Raw genomic sequence first — 16,686 nt, 5'->3', positions numbered from 1 at the left:
AATAATATACGCATAATTGGTATCCCAGAGGAGGAAGAGAGAGGGAAAGGTGCTGAAGGGGTACTTGAAGAAATAATAGCTGAGAACTTCCCTGAACTGGGGAAGGAAAAAGGCATTGAAATCCAAGAGGCACAGAGAACTCCCTTCAGACGTAACTTGAATCGATCTTCTGCACGCCATATCATAGTGAAACTGGCAAAATACAAGGATAAAGAGAAAATTCTGAAAGCAGCAAGGGGTAAACGTGCCCTCACATATAAAGGGAGACCTATAAGACTCGTGACTGATCTCTCTTTTGAAACTTGGCAGGCCAGAAAGAATTGGCACGAGATTTTCAGGGTGCTAGACAGCAAAAATATGCAGCCGAGAATCCTTTATCCAGCAAGTCTGTCATTTAGAATAGAAGGAGAGATAAAGGTCTTCCCAAACAAACAAAAACTGAAGGAATTTGTCACCACTAAACCAGCCCTACAAGAGATCCTAAGGGGGACCCTGTGAGACAAAGTACCAGAGACATCACTACAAGCAAAAAACATACAGACATCACAATGACTCTAAACCCGTATCTTTCTATAATAACACTGAATGTAAATGGATTAAATGCGCCAACCAAAAGACATAGGGTATCAGAATGGATAAAAAAAACAAGACCCATCTATTTGCTGTCTACAAGAGACTCGTTTTAGACCTGAGGACACCTTTAGATTGAGAGTGAGGGGATGGAGAACTATTTATCATGCTACTGGAAGCCAGAAGAAAGCTGGAGTAGCCATACTTATATCAGACAAACTAGACTTTAAATTAAAGGCTGTAACAAGAGATGAAGAAGGACATTATATAATAGTTACAGGGTCTATCCATCAGGAAGAGCTAACAATTATAAATGTCTATGCGCCGAATACCGGAGCCCCCAAATATGTAAAACAATTACTCATAAACAGAAGCAACCTTATTGATAAGAATGTGGTAATTGCTGGGGACTTTAACACCCCACTTACAGAAATGGATAGATCATCTAGACACATGGTCAATAAAGAAACAAGGGCCCTGAATGAGACATTGGATCAGATGGACTTGACAGATCTATTTAGAACTCTGCATCCCAAAGCAACAGAATATACTTTCTTCTCGAGTGCACATGGAACATTCTCCAAGATAGATCATATACTGGGTCACAAAACAGCCCTTCATAAGTTTACAAGAATTGAAATTATACCATGCATACTTTCAGACCACAATGCTATGAAGCTTGAAATCAACCACAGGAAAAAGTCTGGAAAACCTCCAAAAGCATGGAGGTTAAAGAACACCCTACTAACGAATGAGTGGGTCAACCAGGCAATGAGAGAAGAAATCAAAAAATATATGGAAACAAACGAAAATGAAAATACAACAATCCAAACGCTTTGGGACGCAGCGAAGGCAGTCCTGAGAGGAAAATACATTGCAATCCAGGCCTATCTCAAGAAACAAGAAAAATCCCAAATACAAAATCTAACAGCACACCTAAAGGAAATAGAAGCAGAACAGCAAAGGCAGCCTAAACCCAGCAGAAGAAGAGAAATAATAAAGATCAGAGCAGAAATAAACAATATAGAATCTAAAAAAACTGTAGAGCAGATCAACGAAACCAAGAGTTGGTTTTTTGAAAAAATAAACAAAATTGACAAACCTCTAGCCAGGCTTCTCAAAAAGAAAAGGGAGATGACCCAAATAGATAAAATCAGGAATGAAAATGGAATTATTACAACCAATCCCTCAGAGATACAAACAATTATCAGGGAATACTATGAAAAATTATATGCCAACAAATTGGACAACCTGGAAGAAGTGGACAAATTCCTAAACACCCACACTCTTCCAAAACTCAATCAGGAGGAAATAGAAAGCTTGAACAGACCCATAACCAGCGAAGAAATTGAATCGGTTATCAAAAATCTCCCAACAAATAAGAGTCCAGGACCAGATGGCTTCCCAGGGGAGTTCTACCAGACGTTTAAAGCAGAGATAATACCTATCCTTCTCAAGCTATTCCAAGAAATAGAAAGGGAAGGAAAACTTCCAGACTCATTCTATGAAGCCAGTATTACTTTGATTCCTAAACCAGACAGAGACCCAGTCAAAAAAGAGAACTACAGGCCAATATCCCTGATGAATATGGATGCAAAAATTCTCAATAAGATACTAGCAAATCGAATTCAACAGCCTATAAAAAGAATTATTCACCATGATCAAGTGGGATTCATTCCTGGGATGCAGGGCTGGTTCAACATTCGCAAATCAATCAACGTGATACATCACATTAACAAAAAAAAAAGAGAAGAACCATATGATCCTGTCAATCGATGCAGAAAAGGCCTTTGACAAAATCCAGCACCCTTTCTTAATAAAAACCCTTGAGAAAGTCGGGATAGAAGGAACATACTTAAAGATCATAAAAGCCATTTATGAAAAGCCCACAGCTAACATCATCCTCAACGGGGAAAAACTGAGAGCTTTTTCCCTGAGATCAGGAACACGACAGGGATGCCCACTCTCACCGCTGTTGTTTAACATAGTGCTGGAAGTTCTAGCATCAGCAATCAGACAACAAAAGGAAATCAAAGGCATCAAAATTGGCAAAGATGAAGTCAAGCTTTCGCTTTTTGCAGATGACATGATATTATACATGGAAAATCCGATAGACTCCACCAAAAGTCTGCTAGAACTGATACATGAATTCAGCAAAGTTGCAGGATACAAAATCAATGTACAGAAATCAGTTGCATTCTTATACACTAACAAGGAAGCAACAGAAAGACAAATAAAGAAACTGATCCCATTCACAATTGCACCAAGAAGCATAAAATACCTAGGAATAAATCTAACCAAAGATGTAAAGGATCTGTATGCTGAAAACTATAGAAAGCTTATGAAGGTAATTGAAGAAGATTTAAAGAAATGGAAAGACATTCCCTGCTCATGGATTGGAAAAATAAATATTGTCAAAATGTCAATACTACCCAAAGCTATCTACACATTCAATGCAATCCCAATCAAAATTGCACCAGCATTCTTCTCAAAACTAGAACAAGCAATCCTAAAATTCATATGGAACCACAAAAGGCCCCGAATAGCCAAAGGAATTTTGAAGAAGAAGACCAAAGCAGGAGGCATCACAATCCCAGACTTCAGCCTCTACTACAAAGCTGTCATCATTAAGACAGCATGGTATTGGCACAAAAACAGACACACAGACCAATGGAATAGAATAGAAACCCCAGAACTAGACCCACAAACATATGGCCAACTCATCTTTGACAAAGCAGGAAAGAACATCCAATGGAAAAAAGACAGCCTCTTTAACAAATGGTGCTGGGAGAACTGGACAGCAACATGCAGAAGGTTGAAACTAGACCACTTTCTCACACCATTTACAAAAATAAACTCAAAATGGATAAAGGACCTAAATGTGAGACAGGAAACCATCAAAACCTTAGAGGAGAAAGCAGGAAAAGACCTCTCTGACCTCAGCCGTAGCAATCTCTTACTCGACACATCCCCAAAGGCAAGGGAATTAAAAGCAAAAGTGAATTACTGGGACCTTATGAAGATAAAAAGCTTCTGCACAGCAAAGGAAACAACCAACAAAACTAAAAGGCAACCAACGGAATGGGAAAAGATATTTGCAAATGACATATCGGACAAAGGGCTAGTATCCAAAATCTATAAAGAGCTCACCAAACTCCACACCCGAAAAACAAATAACCCAGTGAAGAAATGGGCAGAAAACATGAATAGACACTTCTCTAAAGAAGACATCCAGATGGCCATAGGCACATGAAAAGATGTTCAGTGTCGCTCCTTATCAGGGAAATACAAATCAAAACCACACTCAGGTATCACCTCACGCCAGTCAGAGTGGCCAAAATGAACAAATCAGGAGACTATAGATGCTGGAGAGGATGTGGAGAAACGGGAACCCTCTTGCACTGTTGGTGGGAATGCAAATTGGTGCAGCCGCTCTGGAAAGCAGTGTGGAGGTTCCTCAGAAAATTAAAAATAGATCTACCCTATGACCCAGCAATAGCACTGCTAGGAATTTATCCAAGGGATACAGGAGTACTGATGCATAGGGGCACTTGTACCCCAGTGTTCATAGCAGCACTGTCAACAATAGCCAAATTATGGAAAGAGCCTAAATGTCCATCAACTGATGAATGGATAAAGAAATTGTGGTATATATACACAATGGAATACTATGTGGCAATGAGAAAGAATGAAATATGGCCTTTTGTAGCAACGTGGATGGAACTGGAGAGTGTAATGCTAAGTGAAATAAGCCATACAGAGAAAGACAGATACCATATGGTTTCACTCTTATGTGGATCCTGAGAAACTTAACAGGAACCCATGGGGGAGGGGAAGGGGAAAAAAAAAAAAGAGGTTAGAGTGGGAGAGAGCCAAAGCATAAGAGACTGTTAAAAACTGAGAACAAACTGAGGGTTGATGGGGGGTGGGAGGGAGGGGAGGGTGGGTGATGGGTATTGAGGAGGGCACCTTTTGGGATGAGCACTGGGTGTTGTATGGAAACCAATTTGTCAATAAATTTCATATATATAAAAAAAATAAAAAATAAAAAAAATAAAAAAAGTTAACCAAACAAACCAACAATAGTTGAAAATAAAGGAAAACAAGGAAATAACTACAATAATGTCTATGCATCAATGTTAATATCAGATAAATAGATCTTAAGGAGAATATACATATAAAGTTTAGAGTTCGAAACCCACTCATCCTTTCTTGATGTTCCATTCACTTCCCTTCTTCACCAGAAAAAAGTCCTCAAGTGCTATTTCTTAAAGGTTAGTTGCAATGTGGTATCTGAAACCATATAGTGAACTTTTTATACTCTGTTATCTTAAAATCAATTGTTCTCTCTTGCAATTTGAATAGAACTTTTTACCAATGCATGACTTTGTAACATCATGTATTAGTTATCTGGAGAATCTTGACATTATTCATCATATAGTATCAAAAGAGCACATCCATTAAGAGAACTACCAGTGCGTCAGAAATTCTTAAGAATTGGCAAAATTCACCGGGGTGGATACACATGTTGCAAACTTCTAATTTTCACTAGAAAGCTCCATTTTTATCACTGGCAACAAATACTGTCAACTGTTTGCCTTGAAGAGACAGGCGTATTTGTTCACTTTTGAGAAAACGTTCGCCAAGTGTAAGTCTGAATAACCATACTTTGTCTGCCAATAGTAAAAGTTGGCACTCAATTACAAAAAATAAACCTACAGTTCATCTCACAGCTCAAACAACGGCACAAGTACTTTTTCTTGAGACACAACTATATTTCAGTCTGCAGAGGTACTTTAGGCAACCTTGCCATTTGGTCACCCAGAATATGCAAAAGACATGCGTCCAAGGGTCAACATCTAACCAATTCAATAATTTCTACTGCTTCTTCAAGGGCATTTTTAAGCAAAACCGATCATTTCTTTAACTGTGAGTATGTGGCTGTGAGGAGTGTCATTCCTATTCTTGTTTGGTGCCACCGCCAAGATTTACGCTGAGACATCGTCAGTGTCACCTACCGTTGCTTTGCACATCAGCGCCAGCGCGTGAAACTAAATGCTAATGCAATCCTAAATTACAACCAAGTACTACTATAAAAACAACGTTGACCTCACTGACCCGCTGAAACAATTTCAGGAATGTCCAGGAGGCCACAGATCATACATTGAGAACCAGTGCAGGGACATTCCCACTTTTCACAGGTGTGGGGTTAAGCCAAGTTCCAGAGGCAGGAAATAAAAGCCATCCCTCCGTGTCTTTCTCTCTCGGTCTCTGTATCTCTCTCAATCTTTTTTTTTTTAATATGAAGTTTATTGTCAGATTGGTTTCCATACAACACCCAGTGCTCATCCCAAAAGGTGACCTCCTCAATGCCCATCGCCCACCCTCCCCTCCCTCCCACCCCCCATCTCCCTCAGTTTGTTCTCAGTTTTTAAGAGTCTCTTATGCTTTGGCTCTCTCCCTCTCTAACCTCTTTTTTTTTCTTCCCCTCCCCCATGAACTTCTGTTAAGTTTCTCAGGATCCACATAAGAGTGAAAACATATGGTATCTGTCTTTCTCTGTATGACTTATTTCACTTAGCATAACACTCTCCAGTTCCACCCACGTTACTACAAAGGGCCATATTTCGTTCTTTCTCATTGCCACGTAGTACTTCATTGTGTATATAAACCACAATTTCTTTATCCATTCATCAGTTGATGGACATTTAGGCTCTTTCCATAATTTGGCTATTGTTGAGAGTGCTGCTATAAACATTGGGGTACAAGTGCCCCTGTGCATCAGGACTCCTGTATCCCTTGGGTAAATTCCTAGCAGTGTTATTGCTGGGTCAGAGGGTAGATCTATTTTTAATTTTTTGAGAACCCTCCACACTGTTTTCCAGAGTGGCTGCAGCTCTCTCAATCTTTATCTCTCTCTCCGTCTCTTTCAGTCTCTCTATCCCTTCATTCTCCTTCCATGCCTTTCTCTCCCTCAATCTCATGGTCTCTCTCTCTCTCTCTCTCTCTCTATCTTCTCTCTTTCACAAACATACTCACTCTCACACACATGTTATTGGTTCCTGTTAAATGTAATTTAGCTTTTCAATTATTTATTTATTTATTTGAGAGAGAAAGAGAGAGAGAGCGAGCACAAGCTGGGGAGGGGCAGAAAGAGAGGGGGAGAGGGAATCCCAAGCAGGCTCCGTGCCGTCAGTGCAGTGCCCAATGCGGGGCAGGATCCCACAAACTGTGAGATGATGACCTGAGCCAACACCAAGAGTCTGACACCCAATCGACTGAGCCACCTAGGTGCCCCCTAATTTAGCTTTTAAGTCACAATCCCAAAGCGTGTCTAACCTTGCCATGAACTGTCACATCCTTTCCCCTTCCCTTTGGCCACCCTAAGCACCTGCTCCTGTGCCTCCTGCTTTCCTAGGATGAAGTCCCATCTCCTCATTCCCGGAAACCTATCCTGAATTCTCTGCATACTTCCCAGTAACCACAGCTTCTTTGTCCCTTGTACCCCCATTGCTGCATTTGAAAAATCTGGTTACTTTAGCTATGGTTACTACATAGCTTCAAGCTATGGCTTGAGAGGGAGACAATTTCCTTTCAAAAACGAGGTTTGCAAATAGTCTCCAACTTCTAAACACTGGGCGTAGAAACCACTCACATATAAAAACGGCTGCCAGTGCAGCTCTCCTGTCCTCCGACACTCGGACACTCGCCTTGCTTTTGGAAGCCGCTGCAGAAAACCTTGGAGTATGCAGAGAATCTGTCATTTCCAAATTTGAAAAGAGAAGGTAAATATTTTGAACAAACATTATTTGAGCACGTAAATGTTTGTTAAACTAAATTATTAATGAAAATGGAATATTAAAAAATCATAAACCCTTAAAAATTAATTTTTGGACAATATTCTAGGCAGGGCAAATTGACTACTTCTTAAATCCCTCTGGCCAACACACACACACACACACACACACACACACACACACAATTTCCACTTGATCTCATGGCTTAAAATTTTAACTATCAGAGACTGATCTAGGTTAAGAATTTAAATGTGCAGAGGCACCTAGGTGGCTCAGTCAGCTAAGCGTCCACTTGGCTCAGGCCATGATCTTGCGGTTCGTGAGTTCCAGTCCCGCGTCGGCTCTGTGCTGACAGCTCAGAGCCTGGAGCCTGCTCCGGATTCTGTGTCTCCCTCTGTCTCTCTCTCTGTCCCTCCCCTGATCATGCTCTCTCTCTCCCAACAAAAAAAATTAAAAACATTAAAAAAAAATTTTTCTTAAGAACTTGAATGCGCAAACACATCCCAGTGTCTTCAGGTTTCTGCTGTTCCTGGATGGGAATGGGGTTTGAAGGGGGACAATCAAGGGTTAAGAATCTTGGACTATGAAAAGAGGGAAGTGAGTTTGCAGAGTAATTAAAGAAACGGGCAATCGGGCAAACTACATACAACAAGCAACGGAGAAAGTGCCAAAGATATACTTCATCTACTCAAAAGTCTTGCTGAGGGTCAGACCAGATGTTAAAAGATGGGGCAAAAGAATCTCTCTTTCTCCTCTTGACTCTTGAACTGCATCGTTCTTGATAGCAGATCACAGAATTCAGGGCTCTGCCATCAGCTCCTCGGCTCTGTGAGGGCTAGAGATGCACCAGCTGCTAACCCTCGAACCAAATCACCCTCTCCCCGTGTTGCTACGGGTTCTTGGTTCCAGGAGAAGCCACAGACTTGGAAAAGATCTCAGTGCCTATAATTGACAGAGGATTTGTGTTCAGAATAGTGTGGTTTCTACAGAACTGATTTACGAACATAGATTTTGCACATAATCCCTTTGTTGGTTGAGCTTTTCCTCTTCAGGATGACTTTAATATTTTCTTTCCTGTTCTTTTTCTTTTTCTTTTCCTTGAGGGGACAATATGTGGGGGATATTTTGGTGGGTGCTGGCCCTACATGGATAAATAGAACATGCTCCTGCCCCAGTCTAGCAGAGGAATGTATTGCTGAGGCAAAAATGACAAGGTAAAAGAGAGAGAGAGGAATGTAAAAGAGGTTAAAGAACGAAAATTCAGTTGGATTTTTTTTTAAATAGTTCATCTAGTTTTTCTTGTGACGTTCTACTAAAATTCTGAGTGTTATGGACTGAATTTTTGTGTCCCTTACCCTAACTTCATATGTTGACATCCTAACCCCCAGTATGATGATTAGAAGGCGGGACCTTTGGAAGATAATCAGGTCATGAGGGTAGAGCCCTCATGAATGGGATTAGCACCCTAATAAGAAAAGACCTCAGTGTCCCCCTCTCTCTGCCCTTCTCCCATGTGAGGATACAACCAGCAGTCAGCAGGCTGCAGCCTGGAAGAGGGTTGTCTCCTGTAGGATACCCCACTGGCACTCTGATCTTGGACTTCCTGCTCCCAGAGCTGTGGGAAATCAAATCTGTTGTGTATAAGCCATCCAGTCTGTGGTAAATAATTTGGTATAGCAGCACGAACGGACTGAGATACTAATTTCATTGAGAAAGTCCTCAAGAAATGTTTTAAGTCAACTAGATGTAAAAGGAACTTTTCAAAGTCTACTTCAAGTATCTACCCCCACCCTTCCCCCTCTCCCAGGGCAAAGCAGGCAACCAGAGCTGACTTGCTCATATTTATGTATGTGCAGGGTTTAGCCTCTTCACTGCACCGACAAGCCAGGCACAACCATCAAAGTGTCATTGTTCTGCCCACAATCTGTACTCTCCTCAGAGACCACACTGTTGGCAGTTGTTTAAATGGTTGATGTTGCATAATAAATACTATGCAAAAATGTCAGTCCCCAGTGCAGCCTGCTTGCCATACTCCAGAGGTTACACTTAGTGAAGTTCCTGCCAGAACATTCTGCTTCCACCGAGTGCTTAAATGCTCTTACGAAGAGCAGATAGGATCTGTTCCCTATCAAGAATCTGGAAATAAGAAGGTTCGCAAGAAGTGAAACCTTTCCAGTAGGTAATTTGTGTTAGAAATGAGCTCTTGACTCCCAGGCATTTGTTAAATTTACTTTCAAACTCCTTATTTTTTTAAGCTTTTCTTTTGTGCTTGTAGAGAGTTGTCTCATATGATGCATCACCGGCCTTCTCCCCTGTTTTTTTTTTTTTTTTTTTATCCAGGGTCATGTGCTGTCCTTTGTCTTCCAAATAAAGACCTGTCATGGCTACAGCCTTTGCTCAGTCTTTGCTGGGAACCCACCCAGCAGAACAGGAACCCCTTGCTCTTTCTGATGAAACTGATCAAGCCCAACTTCTGTCAGCTTCTGAGTTCTGAGCTTGGCTCCTCAATGAAAGGAAAAGCAAGCTTTTTGCAGGCCTGGGCTTAAGCCAGCTTCCTCCCTTGAGTAGTTTCAGCCCAGATGTTGGAGAACATTCGCAACGATGCTAGATCTAGTTCTCTCTTTGGATTCATCTCTAGGCACTCCGAATCTGCCTCTGTTCCTGGCTGCTGCCTCCCTGGCTCTTGGAACAACAACTGACATTTGTACAACACCAGCATTTACCAAGTGCTTCCATACACAATAGCAGGCAGAATAAACTAATGTCTTGCTACAAGCCACACGCTAGACAGGACACTTAGGAAGCATTATTCTATCTAGTCTTCAAAATTCCCTGCGGGGTTTTATTATTCTCATTTTTGCCCATCAAGAAAGTGAAATATGCATCTCTAAATGGAATTTGCCTCCTGGTTTTTTGCTTAAACTACACCAAAATGCATGATTCCATCATTCCATTTTCTGTTTCTTAAGGAGACGTATGATGGTCATAAACCATCTAGGTATTTATGATTATATCTCCGTCTTTTGCAATCTTCTTAACGAAGTCAACATTTTTATTAAATTCAGCCCCTTGGAATTGATTGAGTCTTTTCAGAGCATTCGACTTCGTGTTTAAGGCAACAACACCCTATTTTGTGGTTGTTGAGCTCATATTTCAATGGTTTGCATAAAGATAAATTAAAATGTTCCTGTGCAGCAGAAATTCAAGCGGCATAAATAGGCTCAGGAAGAGCCTGGCTGACTCTTGGTGAGACAAAACTTCAACTGGCAGGTACAGGAGCGTGGAGACATCTTAGAGAGTAACTGTAGTCTCAAGCCTCAGCATGAGCATGTCAGACAATGGAGGTTTTACTGCTAATTGATGGTACTTCCATTTAATGTAGTCAGGAAGGTCAAGGGAGGCTTTCTGGGAAGTGACACGTGAGATCAGAAGGCGTTAAGAATCAGCCAGGTGACAAGGAGAGAGAAGAGCAATTCAGGAAGAGGAACACCATGTAAGAAGAGCAAACAAAGCAATTTCAAAGGAATAAAATTATCAATAAAGATAATTAAGTGAATATCTCCAAAATAAACACTGGGGCTGCAAACAGGGATTTGACAGGTCGAAAGGGGAACCTTCAGATTTCCCGTTGGTGATTTCCAGAACAACTCAACAAAGAAGTAACATCAAATGCCTTAAAGAAGACATATAAGAAGAACCAACTCAGGGGAGCAAATTCCCAGGACACAGAGTGAGCGGTGGGAAGTGTACAGGGAATGAGGATGACCAGCTATGTCTATGGAAAAGCCACTAGGCTGCATGTCAGGGGACCTGGGTCATAGCCCTGGCTCTGTTAAACAGCAGCTGTGTGACATTTGGGAAGTCATTACTTTCTCAATAGATTGGGATCACGTCCTGGGTCTAAATCCTGACTCCGCACCTTGTTAGTATTTAACCTTGGGCAAATTACACAGCTAATCTGAACCTCAGTTTTTCTTTTTGAATAAATAGAGATAATAATGGCTTCCTCATAGAACTGTAAGGGCCAAATGAGCTAATAAATGAAGAGTGCTTGTTAAATATAGCAGATGCTGTTGGGGCTTTACCCATATCCCTTAGAGCTACCAGTGTTTTCTGAAGGATTTCCAACTTGCAGTACCTGCATTTTATGCCTGAGGACTTACTTTCCAATATCTTGGAAAGTCACTTCGCCCATGCAAAATTGACACTACCCTGGCTTGCACAGCAGCCCTTAATGACTCTGGAGTTGAGCATAAATGTTCCAGCTTCTTCACCTTTTAAATAAAATAATTCTGGGGCACCTGGATGGCTCAGTCAGTTAAGTGGCCAACGTCAGCTCAAGCCATGATCTCACAGTACCTATGTTTGAGCCCCATGTAGGGCTCTGTGCTGACAGCTCAGAGCCTGGAGCCTGATTTCGATTCTGCGTCTCCCTCTCTCTGCCCCTCCTCCACTCATGCTCTGTCTCTCTCTCTCAAAAATAAATAAAACATTAAAAATTAAATAAAATAATTCTGAGGTCTGGGCTTTACTGTTTTCCCCAGGTTTTTCCAGAGGATTAAGCTCCACCCACTTGTACTTCTAGAGTAAACTACTTGCCCTCAAGTCTTTATCTCAAGGCCTGCTTCTGGGAGAATGCAGACTAAGACATTGTACATGTATCACATAGTAAGCAGTCAATAAATATTGACTAATGATTTCAAATGAAAACTATTATACCTAATAAAGACAATACGTTTTTCCAAGGGAACTCCAATGATTGTTCCAGTTTCTAGGAAAACTCTAAAGATTGCTCCTGCGTGAAACTTGGAATAGAAAGGATTGATCATTTTTCTCCGGTACAAAAAGTGAGGAATAGTTCTATGGGAAAAGCGAAAGGTAACTAGATTCCAAGGGAAGGTCATCTGGACTGTTAAGAAAGCCAGGCAAGGAGTCGAACGTAGCAGCAAACGTTATATATAAATTATTTGAAGGAGCTTAAAGCAGCTGCCAAAAATCCAGTGCTGGTGCTTCCCCTAGGACACAAGCCCAGACTCCAGACTTACTAGCAACTGGCCTCTTCAGTCTTCCAGTATTTCAGGATGGTCAACCATACAAAGATGCAATATATGATGTAGGGTTACATGGAGAATTCAGGAGTGCTCATCACAGTGAGTAGGCCTATGCATGGCTTGGCTGATCACTAAGGAGGCAGCTGTAGGATTATGAGGATTTTGCAGACTTGTGAGAAGTCCGTCGCACAACCAGCTTCCCCAGCAATGTCAAGCCCATCATTTGGGAGTGGGCATGAAAGGAGGCAATAGCAGCGAACTCCAACCAGTGAGGACATAATACAAAAGGAGAGTGGCCCATTCCAGGCATGAGCCACACGCTTTCTTTCACTCTAGGACTCTCCTCATGGACCTCCAGCTAAGGATCACAATCACAGCATTTTCATTATTAACTAGTACTACCTTAATAATAAAAATCTCTTAGGAAAACGGGGGTCGGCAGCACTCACATCGAGAATGTTGAGCTATCCAGTAAACTATATTTTCCAGGGGTGTGTGTGTGTGTGTGTGTGTGTGCATATTCAAGCCAAGAGCAGAAAATTAACTATCAGATTTTAATTTGATCTTCAAAAATGATAGTTTTTATCACTTATGATGTGGTAGTCACTGGGTAGACTATTGTGCATTATTTTATTTATCCTTATAATTCCCCTCTAATGTTAGCCGCATAAACCATTTTAAAATTTAGTGTCTTAACACAATAACCACGTATTATTTCCCCTGAGTCCAGGGCCAAGCTGTTTTGGGCCTGCTGATCTCAGCTGGCCTCACTCACTGCCTAGGGCCTTGGCTGGGACAACTGGACTGATCTGGCTCTCCAGGAAGCTAGCCCAGGCTTGATCCCAGGGTGTGGACAGAGTTTGAAGAGAATGGAAACATGGGTTTGGAACTGGAACATCTTTTCTTCTACCACAATATGTTGCCAAAGCAGGTTAGCCCCGATTCAGGAAGTGGAGAGAAGTATTCCATCTCTTGATGGGAAGAACTTCAAAGCCAAATTGCAAAGAGCATTCATACTGAGAAGGGTGAAGAATTGTAACTGTTTTTCAATCAGTCCAGGATATCTGATAATTGGTAAAATGGGCTCATGAAACTGTGAAAAGAAATAAAATATAGCAGATCCTTAAACATTTCAAGGTCTGTAGGCCTTTGCATGCCGTTAAGGCAGGGAGGGATAGTGTCAGAATTCCTCTAATATTCTCTTTATCCAGTTTTTTATTTTACTGATTAGATTTCCCCTCTGTTCCTCTGGGTAATCTCCTCCACTTAACCCTGGAAGCTCTTCCATATTCCTAGAGTACACTTAAATGCTTCAGTCATACCTCTTATCATATGGTATTACATTTCTTTGTTTAACTCTCTGACTTCCTTTAGAACCTTTCTGAGGGCAGGAACTGTTTTTCCTCTTTGCCATCATACCACAGGCACATCAGCAGGCAGAGAATGTGGCCAAGAATCGCCACATAAGGAACACTGCATTGTTTGTTGCATGAATGAAAATTCAGAAGAAAATACACATGAATATAATCAGGAAAGTCACCGTGTGACTGACAGCACATAGACACATGATGACTGTCATTATTATTCAAGTGAGGAGATACGAACTTGCCATGATAGAGGAATTACAGCACTAAAAGCTGGGTGGGTAGCACGTACCCAACTCCCTTCTTGCTCTTTTCCCTGGGGTAACATTCTACTTGCTAGAGGACCACAGCATTTTAGCACCATAAAAAAAGACAGTCGGTCATTTGTCTACAGGCTCTTGTGCAATTGAAAGTTAAAAGTCTATCACAGGGTTCTAAACAAGGGTACATTTCTTGATTGGATTTCTGTCTACCACAGAGTTGGAAATAAATCGTCCCCAATTTTTGGTGAGGTATACAGATCCACTGTGCCATTTTTTCTTCAGCCATGGTTCCAGTCACTAAGTAATTTTTTTTCCAATTTGTCCGTAATAAAATTTTATTTGGATCAAAATTGAATAGTCTCAGTTATATGGAACTAAGTTTGGAAAATATGGGGGGCTGGAGAATAAGGTAGAAGATAACAAGGTTGCCTTGTTGGATATGATCAACCCACACAATTAATTTCACCTTTAAATATACTGAAATGTAAGATAATTTTCTTTAAAAAGACAACAACAAAATAAATGCAATACATTTCCTTTTTCCTGCAACCATTTTTCTCATTGTTTTGAAAGGCTGAACAACAACAACAAAATAGTAGGTTATATTTTTAAATAAGCCTCAGTAAAACAGAGTTCCTGATCACAAGCCTTGTGAATGAAATTTGAGATAAGTTTCATCATGTTCAGAATTTAAGCGAATTTATCAAGTAATTCAATTCTGAGAAACTAAAGACTCCAGAAAAATAGGATAAATAAACACACATAACATTTGACCCAACAGTTTAACCTACAGGAATTAATTTTACAGGTATTCTTTAATGTGATCGCAAAAAATGCACATTCAAGAATATCTCTTGTAGCATTTTATAATAACAAATTAGGAAGAATTTAAACACTCAATAAAAAGCTATTAAATAAATCCAGTATACACACACAGACAGACACACACACACACACACACACACACACGTGTGTGTGTGACGTCATGCAGCAATTAAAATCAACAAGGTAACATAACTAAGTACCAATATGGAACTTGCTCCAAGATACATTGTTAAGTGAAAAACAAAAGCAAGCAAATGAACAATGTGTATGCCTACTAAAATTTGTATGTATTATTTTTTTTTAAATGGTACAAATGTTGTATTCTCTGGAAGAATGCATTAAACACAAGTAAGAGTGATTGTTTCCTGGGTGAGAAACAGAGATTGGTAGAACAATAATGACAGAAAGAGTTACCCTTTACTTTATATATCTTTTAAATTTTTTTTACCTTATACTTACATTATCTAATCAAGAACATAATAATAATATTGAAAATAAGAAATCAAAGCAAAACCTATGCCTAGAGAGTAAAATTTTCATGTAAAGGCTGAATTACAATCAATATTTCAAATAGAGGTAAACCAGGAGTTGAAAAGGATAAACACTGGTTCAACATGTGTATACAAATTACAAGGACAAATATAAGTACATTTAAGGTAGCTGGTTAGGACTCACGAAAAGTTTCAGTGAAAAATTACACTTACTCTTAGGTCAATTATATAGTTTACATCTTAACCCTAAAAAAAAGCTTCCATACTAACCAAAAACATAAGAAAGGATACATACACACACATACAAACACACACACACACACACACTCACACACACACACACACACACACACACTAGTGGACTATTAAAGCAAAGAAGTGTCACCATATTTAATAAAATGGAGGTATTTCTCATCTATTTTGGAGAACTGAGATATCGAAGATTCTCAGCTGGGGATAGTGTGGTTTGAAGAACAGAGACCAAAAAAGCCAAGCACCATGTTGAGTAACTCACTTTTGAAATGGAATATAGTTTGCATTTCAAAATACAGTGAAACCTTGGTTTGCGAGCACAATTCATTTCAGAAACATGCTTGTAATTCAAAGCACTACTATATCAAAGTGAATTTCCCCATAATAATGGAAACTCAAATTATTAGTTCCACACCCCTAAAATATTAATATAAAAATGATTACAATACTGTCATATAATACAAAATAATAAAGAAAATACAAAATATAAAGAAAAGTAAATTAACATGCCTTGAAAACCCTCGTGGCCGGTGTGAGGGAGACAAGAGAGAGGAGGGTTATTGTGTAGGATAACTTTCACTATCACTAATGGAATCACTGCTATCTATTGGCTCAATGGAATCTTTTTCTTTTTGTGCACCTTGAACAAGGAACCTATCCAATGACACTTGCTTTTGCCTCCTGTTGAGGATTTCACAGAAATGTGACACTGCATTGTCATTAAACAGATACATCGCTTAAACTGCTAGAGCCTCATTTGGGTGGTGCTTTTCTACAAAATTTTACACTGTTTCCCACATTTTACACATCTCCCTAATCTCATTTGAAGTGAGGGATTCCTCTGCCTTTTTCTCCTTCTCCCCTGCAGACAAGATTCAGACATAGACTTCTTATAAAATCTTTCAATGTTGGCCACTTGCATACCTCGTTCGTACTTCTCAAAGATTTCCTTCTTCACTTCCACCGTAATCATCTCCTCCTTCGTACCACCTTTGTTTTCAACCTTTTCCTGCATGGGGTCCATTGTATACACTTGCACGGATGTTGACTACAGTACAGTATTAATAAACTCT

This window comes from Lynx rufus, unplaced genomic scaffold (genome assembly GCF_022079265.1).
Source record: "Lynx rufus isolate CCGP_SWC_20201006 ecotype Redwood Valley unplaced genomic scaffold, mLynRuf1.p SCAF_1, whole genome shotgun sequence".
In the NCBI taxonomy this organism is placed as follows: domain Eukaryota; kingdom Metazoa; phylum Chordata; class Mammalia; order Carnivora; family Felidae; genus Lynx; species Lynx rufus.
This window is presented reverse-complemented; position numbering follows the sequence as displayed.